General features: G+C 47.5%; 1 long non-coding RNA gene across 1 annotated transcript; it reads left to right on the top strand.

Annotated features, from left to right (window-relative positions):
• The first annotated feature begins 3,053 nt into the window (after window positions 1–3,053).
• On the top strand, window positions 3,054–9,430 carry LOC135538618 (uncharacterized). The gene is made up of 3 exons (XR_010455458.1): window positions 3,054–3,074; window positions 9,037–9,081; window positions 9,283–9,430. It is a non-coding gene; the product is annotated as an uncharacterized LOC135538618 (long non-coding RNA).
• Window positions 9,431–9,977: the final 547 nt, after the last annotated feature.

The following is a 9,977-nucleotide window of genomic DNA, read 5'->3' as shown; positions in this document are numbered from 1 at the left end:
TCTGTCACCACAACTAACTCCCTCTATTAACCAGATACATGTAACCAAAGTCTCCCGCTACCATCCACTGTCAGCTCATGATGTATTTGAGCCAGTTTGCTACAGCAGGAAAATTATTATGCAGAAACAGGAAATGGGGATTATAATTAATGGACATTTTGCTTAGGGTTTGATACATTTATCGTAAGGGAAAGTCAAGTCTGAAGTTTCAAAGTGTAAATTACAAACATTAGAAGCCATTTTAAATCTCAAATATACTATGAGTGTAGTTCATAGTGTTCTTCTGGGAGTAGTGTGATCACAGTAAGGTCCTTCGTCTGTACAGGACGCAACACTAAGCCACCATAAATACCTTCCAGCTGCAACACAATATCTGATTTTACATAGCCTGAAGTGACGTTTTTAATCATGCAGAATCAAAACATCCTCCATTGCATTGTGTTATTGTTGCCTCATAGGATATGCGGCTTGAAATTAACCCTGGTATGTGGTGGTTTGAAATTTGAATGATATAATACCCTGTTTACATTTTATGGCTCAATCCAGTCGGGACACATAGTAAAGAGAGAAGGGGGCAGGGGGGTCTTTTAACTCCTTTCACATTCTAGACACAAAGCTCTCCTCTTCATACAGAGAGACATTTCACTCCGTCATGCAGGGCCCCATGCTACATGCTAATAACACATCCCTATCTCTTCAATGGCATGTGGTTCTGATTAAAAACCCACTATATACATGGGTCCCTGGAGACCAGGTCTAGAGTAGGCCCATTCAGATGAGCTGGTTACAACATGGACCTGAGATCTGATCAGTGCTCTGAAACCTATCTACCTCAGTTTACATGCTCCAGAGAGTACACACAACCGCTGCTTTGTGGCGGAGGGGACCAGGAGGCATGATGCAACGTGTATGGGGCTGTTTTAGGTTTACTGCTGGTGGGTGGAGGTATTTGGTGTGTGTGTGTGTGTGTGTGTGTGTGTGTGTGTGTGTGTGTGTGTGTGTGTGTGTGTGTGTGTGTGTGTGTGTGTGTGTGTGTGTGTGTGTGTGTGTGTGTGTGTGTGTGTGTGTGTGTGTGTGTGTGTGTGTGTGTGTGTGTACATATGTATCTCTCTATTTCCGGGTCAGTGCTTTGTTTCCCTACATCCTAAGCTAAGTCAATATAACGGCTGTGTGTTAGTGCTTCAATGAGTATCATGATGACTAATTTCAATGGTCTGGACAGGAAGGGAAAGACACGACATGTGCAGTGTTCTATGAAAGATGCAGCAGAGGTAACCGCTGGTACAAATATAAAACTGATAGTTAAGCCCCCAACATTTACGCTAATGAATAAACCAGTCAGAGTTTACTCTCGTCATTAAACATATACAGTACCAGTCAAAAGTTTAGACACAGCTATTGTTTCAAGGGCTTTTCGTTATTTTTTACTATTTTCTACTTTGTAGAATAATAGTGAAGACATCAAAACTATGAAATAACACATATGGAATCATGTGGTAACCAAAAAAGTCTGATACAAATCCAAATATATTTTATATTTGAGATTCTTCAAAGTAGCCACCCTTTGCCTTGATGACAGCTTTGCACACGGTTGGCCAATGGAAAATTGGACATTCATGCTGCGGGCTTTGGAGTCTAGTCAGACTGGCCGGACCTCAACGACCTGTGCAACAGGACTGGAGTGAAGGTCAGGTGGACATGGACTGATATGTAAACTCAACCAGTGACTGCCTCTGATGTAGTTGTGCCAGATTGCAGTGTTGTTGTGCAGGCTTCTGTCACCCACGATGGAACATCTCATCCTACATCCAGGACAACACTCCATTCAGACGGATGCAGCTATAGCAACACTGGACCAGCCTGAGGCTCCAGGGGAAACTCGTTGCTCTGGCTGTGCTGACCACTCTTTCTCCTGTTCCATGTGCCAAAATGCTGCCATTGGCGAGGATATTCTCACCTTTAATATTAAGGCGAGGCTGCAAGTTCTACCAATAAAATATAATCTAGCACTCTGGTACCCTATAAACCAATGACCCATTTTGTATTCTACATGAGTCAAATGTAATGGAGTAAATTGCCCATGTTGGGAAAGGCTGCTGTTCTTACAAGGATTTGTACAATGCTAGGCATGACCTGGTTTGATGTTGATGATGATGTGTTTTCCTGTGTGCCCAATATGCCAGATATTGTTGTTGAGGGGGAGGCCAGGGGGAGGGGCTCATTTGACGGATACACGGAGCAGGCCTTTGTCGAGAAGCTGCTTAAATACCAACCCCTCGTGGCACGCTTGGACAGCCTCAGGTGTAGGTGCTAGCTGGTGGTGCTGATATTTGGCAGTCTCGGCCACTTACACAGGCTTGCAGTGCGTGGCCTCCAGATTGAGGGCCTGACAAAAACTAGGGCAAAGCAATTGGATAGGTACTGCTCTGTTTCATCTGTCGTGGGAAGCCTAGCTGTTTGAAGAAGGAGGTGCTTTCAGTACCCTTGAGTGCCATGTATACAGGGACCTTTGAAATGTTTGGATCCTTTTTTTGTAAATTTGGTTGGTTGATTAATATATTCCCGATTGTTTGCCCAAGCCTCCAAAGTCCTTCTCTGAGAGTTCAACCGTCCTAACTCCGGGGTTAATTATACCATCCATGTTGTGTGATACAATGCCAGGGTATTGTGTTTTGCCAACTGCATGCCCTGCCTGAATATGGCCATATTTTCATCAAAGCATCCATAACGAAGATGGTCCTCATCAACGAGGAGAATAAGAGAGGAAAATAATGATCTGTTTGTTTACTGACAGGGCCATATTGTGAAATCGACAATGTTCCTGTTTTTGCTGAACGCTGTGACACATTTAATTGAACTGATGCTTTGTATTTCGTGTAACCTCTCTCTCTATACATATATCTTTCTCTCTCTCTCTCTCTCTCTCTATATCTATATATATACATATATATATACATATATATATATATATATATATATATATATATATATCTATATCTTTCTCTATTTTCTCTCTCTCTCTGTCTGTCCCTTTCTAGGGCCCCACCAGGATACCAGGGTCCCCAGGTGGAAAGGTAAGGTCTTATTTATCTAACTATACACATGCCATCTCTTCTATTAGTTTCTATAATCCATTCTATCAATATCCATTCTATCAATATCCATTCTATGAATTTCCATTCTATCAATATCCATTCTATCAATATCCATTCTATGAATATCCAATCTATGAATTTCCATTCTATCAATATCCATTATATCAATATCCAATCCTATGAATTTCCATTCTATCAATATCCGTTCTATCAATATACTGTGGCAGGCGGCAGGGAGAGGTGAGGGGGGAGGGGAGGGGAGTGGTTATTGAGGGGAGATATCTTGCAGCCCACTGGCTCCACTCCCATAGCCTTTGTTGGACTTCCTGCCCCAACGAGGCAAGGCTGTGTGTGAACCATTAAGCCAGAGAGTGCTTTGGGATAAAAGAGGAAGCAGCCTGCACAAGGAGGCAGAGAAAGGAGAGAAAACCTGTGTTATGAAGAGTGGGAGAAAGAGAGGACAAGATCTATGAGATTACCCCTTGTGACTTGGACTGTCGGATTACCCCCTTGTATACCAAACTGGATTGGCTGAGGCCCAGAGTTCTAGGATTACCCCTGGTGAACGAATGGACAACGAGAACGGCTTGTGGACTGTGAAGTAATTGGTGAATTCCCCCTTATTCCCCAGTGTACAAAATCCATAATAAACTCCCCATTTGCATTCTAGTTGTGTGACTGGTGCATGTTTTGTTATTGAACTTGGTGATGTGGAAACCCCACGCCTGCTACATATGGTGGAGAATGCGGGCACCCCAAACCAAGCTCAATAACTAAACAGACACAGAGCACAATGGTGGATTGGTGAACATAGCACAGCAGGCTGTGCACTGGGAGCTGCTGGATGAACAGCAGACCGCTCTCCTGCAGCTGAACTCAGTCAGCTGACAGCTGCCCAAACTGGCATAGTGGCAGGCAGCAGTCTCTTGTCCCAAACCCAGTAGGTTTATACTAAAGCTGACAGAGGCTGACAACATTGAGGCATGCCTTCGAGAGGACGGCTAGGGATAAATGGCCCCATGACCAATGGGCCAGCCTCTTAACACCCTTCTTGTCAGGCACGGCACAGAAGACCTATCAGGTTGACCAGGTGATGCATTACAAGGTGCTGAAAAAAGATCCTGCACCGGTATGGTTACACCCTGATTAGTAGGGCATAAAGATTCCATGATTGGGCATATGATCTTACAGCATCCCCCGATCACAAATGCTTGATCTAATTAGGCTGGCTGCTGAGCCACTGACGCTCACGACCATCGAGAAAGTGGTCATAGATAAATGTATACACTCTCTCCCGTTCAAAGCTAAAAGGTTAGCCAGCCAAACTAACCTGCAGAGCACAGATCAACTGGTGGAAGGACAACAGGTAGCTTTGGAGGTCCTGCACAGTGGACAAGCACGGAAGGAGGAACACTCCACTCACCCAAAGGAGCTAAAAAGGATGGGAGGACCACGCCGGGACACCGGCCAAGGATGGAGGAACAACAACACGCAGCTCCCCGTGAGATGACGCCCCTTCTGAACCTGGACAGCAGGAAATGCTATGAGTGTGGCGAGCTGGGACACATCGCCTGGAACGGCTTCAAGTGGCGATGTCCCAATGCCTTTGGCTTCAGCCAGTGACGTAGCCAATGGGTGGCCCTGCGGCTTGCTGATGGCATGCTGGAATAGGGAGAGTGGTCCTTCCCCTGTCACCCCGGTAAGAGCCAATGGAAAGAACACCACGGCACTTGTGGACTCCGGGAGTATGGTGACCCTGGTCCGACCTGATGTTGCCCAGTCTTCGAACCTGGCGGAGACCGTGGCCATTACGTGCATACACGATGAGACCAAGGACTACCCTACTACACTCTTCCACATACAGACCACAAAGGGACAGCACATGGGACCAGTGGGAGTCGTCCCAATCCTGCCTGTGCCAGTCCTTATCCGGAGGGATTTCCCGATGTTCCTCCAATTGTGGACCAGTATGTCTGGAGACGTGAGGAATCTAGAGAACCAGAAGGGAGTTGGAACCCGGAGAGGTGGGAGAGACGCCAGAAGGCGGAATGACCGGATGTGTGAATTCCAGGATGTGAACCCCCAGGCATCAACCAAACCCCTCAAAGAGGGGGGACACTGAAGCCAGACTGGAGGGAGAGGTGGTGAGTCTGGAAGACATGTTCCCAATGGACCATGAGGTGGCGTCCAGAGCTCGTCTCTCTACCTGAAGGATCCCAACTTGGCCAGCGCTCTCCAGCATGTGACCATGGTGGACAGAAAGCCCATGGAAGGGTAAGTCAAATCACCTACGCCAATTTTTTTTATAAAGAAGAAGTTCCTATATCAGGACATGAAGAAGAATGACGAATGTATGGAGTTGTTGTTGGTGCCCCGTCCCTTTGTACCATCTGTCCTGTATTTGGCGCACTCCCATCTTCTTGGGGCTCACCTAGGGGTGAAGAAGACCTTAGACAGGATCAAGGCATGGTTTTACTGACCGGGGGTGAAGAGAGCAGTGGAAGAATACTGCCGCAGTTGCCTGGGTGCCAACAAAACCACGTTTTCACAGTCCCTTAATTCCCCTCCCTATTATTTCAGTCCCATTCAGCAGGATCGCAATGGACCTGGGGGAACCTCTACCAAGAGCAACAGCACTAGTGATTCTGGATTATACCACCAGGTACCCGGAAGCCATTCCCCTGTGCATCATGGCCACCAAGTGAACGCACATGAGTTGGTCAAGCTGTTCTCTCAGGTAGGCATCCCCCGACGAGTTATTGACCAACCAGGGCACCCTGTTCATGTCACAAATCATGAAGGATCTATGCAAGCTAATGAAAATAATCCAGTTGCACACCTCAGTGTTTCACCCTTAGACCGATGGGTTGATGGAAAGATTCAATTGAACCCCGAAGTAGATGATAAAAAAGGTGATGGAGGCTGACGGAAAGAATTGGGACCAGCTGCTATCCTACCTGATGTTTTCGATTTAAGAAGTGCCCCAAGCTTCAACAGGATTCTCTCCCTTCAAACTCCTGTACGGGAGACAACCCCGAGGACTGCTGGACGTGGCTAAAGGAGCTTGGGAACTGCAACCGTTGCCCCGCCGAACCTTGGTGGAGCACATAGGTGACATGAGAGATCGGCTGGCAACCCTGTGGCGACAAAGTGTTGATATTGGTCCCCACCTCAGAATGTAAGCTTTTGGCCCAATGGAATGGGCCACACGAAGTCATTGGGAAGGTGGGTGAAGTTAAATATAGGGTCAGACAGCCAGGACGTAGGCATCTGACCCAGCTTTACCATGTGAATTTGTGAAAGAAATGGAATACTCTATTTCCCCGAAGAAGGCTACCACAGAGACCGAGCCGGCGGAGGTGCCAATGGGGGAGCAGCTGAGCCAAGCCCAGAAGCAGGAGCTGAGGGATTTGGACGGCAGAAACCTGGATGTGTTCTCCAGTGAACCAGGACACACCGATCTGGCACAGCATCATCACCAAACCCGGGAAAAAGGTGAAGTTGAACGGCTAGGGACCGCCCGATTAATCCGCATGCTCGACCTGATGAAGGGTTATGGGCAGGTACCCTTAACTCCCGAGGCACAGGAGAAAACTGCTTTTGCCACCCCGGATGGACTGTTCCATTACAAGAAGCTGCCCTTTGGGCTGCACGGGGCCCCGGCCATCTTCCAGAGGTTGATGAACCGGGTTCTCTGACCCCATCGGGAGTACGCCGTGACATACATTGACGATATTGTGATCCATGGGAGCGAGTGGGAGGCTCATTTAAACCAGGTGAGCGTGGTATTACGGGCCTTACGGGAGGTAGGGCTAACAGCGAACCTAAAGAAATGTTGGCTTGGCCTGCGGGAAGCTGAGTACCTGGGTTATACGATCGGGAGAGGGATTTGTCTAACCCCAGGTGAAGAAGGTGCAGGTGATTCGGGGACTGGCCCCACCCCCTCACCAAGAAGCAGGTACACACATTTGTGGGGTTGACTAGTTACTACCAGAGATTTATTCCCCACTTTGCCTCCTTGCCAGCCCCTGACAGATCTGACCGGGAGCAGTCTGCCCGCCCAGGTGACGTGGACCGAGGAGACTGAAAAAGCCTTCAGGACCTAAAGGGAGCACTGTGTTCTGGACCCATGCTGGTGACCCTGAACTTCTCTAAACCACTGGTGATACAGACTGATGCGTCCGAAACAGGGGTGGGTGCCGACCTATCACAGCTGCAAGAAGGTGACTAACATCAGGTCATGTACATTACCCGGAAGCTGTTGCTGTGGGAACAAAAATATTGAATGGTGGAGAAAGACTGTCTCGCGATCAAGTCGGCGCTGGAAGCGTTGAAGTATTACTTATTGGGAGGGCACTTCACCCTTGTGACAGACCATGCACCACTGGTTTGGATTTCACGGGTATACGGACAGTAACGCTCGGGGTCACCCGCTGGTTCCTATCCTTACAGCCCTTTGCTTTCTCTGTCGTCCACAGATCAGGTGCAGCCCATGGAAATGCCGATGCCCTCTCCAGGAGGGATGCTCTAGGGAATTGGTCCGCTCTAGGGAGCTGGACTGAGGAGGGGGGTGTAGCAGATGACAGGGAGAGGTGAGGGGAGTGGTTATTGAGGGGAGATATCTTGCAGCCCGCTGGCTCCACCCCCAAGCCTTATATCAACTTCCTGCCCCAACGAGGAGAGGCTAATAGAGAAAGCGGCCTGCACAAAGAGACAGAGAAAGTGAAATGTGCGTTATGAAGAGTGGGAGAAGAGAGGACAATATCTGTGAGATTACATTGTGACTTGGACTGTCAGATTACCTCCCCTTGGACTGTCGGATTACCTCCTTGGACTGTCGGATTACCTCCCCTTGGACTGTCGGATTACCTCCCCGGATTACCTCCCCTCCTGGACTGTCGGATTACCTCCCCTTGGACTGTCAGATTACCTCCCCTTGGACTGTCGGATTACCTCCCCGGATTACCTCCCGGATTACCTCCTTGGACTGTCGGATTACCTCCCCTTGGACTGTCAGATTACCTCCCCTTGGACTGTCGGATTACCTCCCCTTGGACTGTCGGATTACCTCCCCGGATTACCTCCCCTTGGACTGTCGGATTACCTCCCCTTGGACTGTCAGATTACCTCCCCTTGGACTGTCGGATTACACTCCTTGGACTGTCGGATTACCTCCCCTTGGACTGTCGGATTACCTCCCCCAGATTACCTCCTTGAACCGGATTGGCTGAGGACCCGAGTTTTAGGATTACCCCTGGAGAACGGAATGGAGAACGACTTGTGGACTGTGAAGTAATTGGTGAATTCTCCCTTGTTCCCCAGTGTACAAAAATCCCTAATAAACTCCCCATTTGTATTCTAGTTGTGCTACTGGTGCATGTTTTGTTATTGAACTTGGTACGTGGAAACCCCACAGCCTGCTACAATACATTCTATCAATATATACTGAGTATATAAAAACATTATTTCATTAACAAAGACTGACTAGGTGAAAGCTATGGTCCCTTATTGATGTCACTTGTTAAATCCACTTCAATCAATGTAAATGAAGGATTGTGTATGTGTGCCATTCAGAGGTGAATAGGCAAGACAAAATATTTAAGTGCCTTTGAACGGGGTATGGTAGGGTGCCAGGCGCGCCAGTTTGGAGTCAAGAATTGCAACACTGGTGGGTTTTTCACCTCGACAGTTTCCTGTATGTATCAAGAATGGTCCACCACTCAAAGGACATCCAGCCAACTTGACACAATCGTGGAAGCATTGTGATCAACATGGGCAGTATCCCTGTGGAGTGCTTTTGACTCCCTGTAAGTCCATGCCCTGTGAATTGAGGATGTTCTGAAGGAAAAGAGGGAGTAAAATGCTATGCATTGTGTTGTAATCACTGGAAGTCAATGAAGACTCTTGAGGATGAGTTAAGTTATTTTCCTCCCTACTCCAGGGAGAGCTAGGCTTGCCTGGACCGTCTGGACTGGATGGGGAGAAGGTATGGTAGTCACACTAATGTCCAGTCAACATTTTGAATATCCCACAATCCCATTGAAATCAGCATATCATTCCAATGTTCGCTGAACAGAACAGTCATTCAGTACATGATGTATTTAATAATTTTTTTATCTGGGATGATCATGAACATAGTTAATCAAAGCTCCCCTCACCTTTGAACTCTACCCTCCTCTCCTGATAGGGTCCGAAGGGAGATATGGGGGAGACAGGGTCAATCGGAGAGAAAGGAGAGAAAGGAGAGATGGGTCTCTCTGGGCCAGGGGTAAGTAGAGAGAGACTAGTCATACACTGATGGGTCTCTAAGTCAGTGGTTAGTAGAGAGAGACTAGTCATACACTGATGGGTCTCTAGGTCAGTGGTTAGTATAGATATACTTAGAGTCCAACACTGAGTCTCTAGGTCAGTGGTTAGTATAGGATAGACTATAGTCCAACACTGAGTCTCTCTAGGTCACTGGTTAGTATAGATATACTAGAGTCCAACACTGAGTCTCTCTGGGTCAGTGGTTAGTATAGATAGACTAGAGTCCAACACTGAGTCTCTCTAGGTCAGTGGTTAGTATAGATAGACTAAGTCCTACACTGAGTCTCTCTAGGTCAGTGGTTAGTATAGATAGACTAGTCCTACACTGAGTCTCTAGGTCAGTGGTTAGTATAGATAGACTAGAGTCCAACACTGAGTCTCTCTAGGTCAGTGGTTAGTATAGATAGACTAGTCCTACACTGAGTCTCTAGGTCAGTGGTTAGTATAGATAGACTAGTCCTACACTGAGTCTCTCTAGGTCAGTGGTTAGTATAGATATACTAGAGTCCAACACTGAGTCTCTCTAGGTCAGTGGTTAGTATGAGATAGACTAATCCTACACTGAGTCTCTCT

This window comes from Oncorhynchus masou, unplaced genomic scaffold, assembly GCF_036934945.1.
Source record: "Oncorhynchus masou masou isolate Uvic2021 unplaced genomic scaffold, UVic_Omas_1.1 unplaced_scaffold_9881, whole genome shotgun sequence".
NCBI lineage: Eukaryota > Metazoa > Chordata > Actinopteri > Salmoniformes > Salmonidae > Oncorhynchus > Oncorhynchus masou.
The sequence above is the reverse complement of the archived record's forward strand: the minus strand, read 5'-3'. Positions and strand labels throughout refer to the sequence as shown.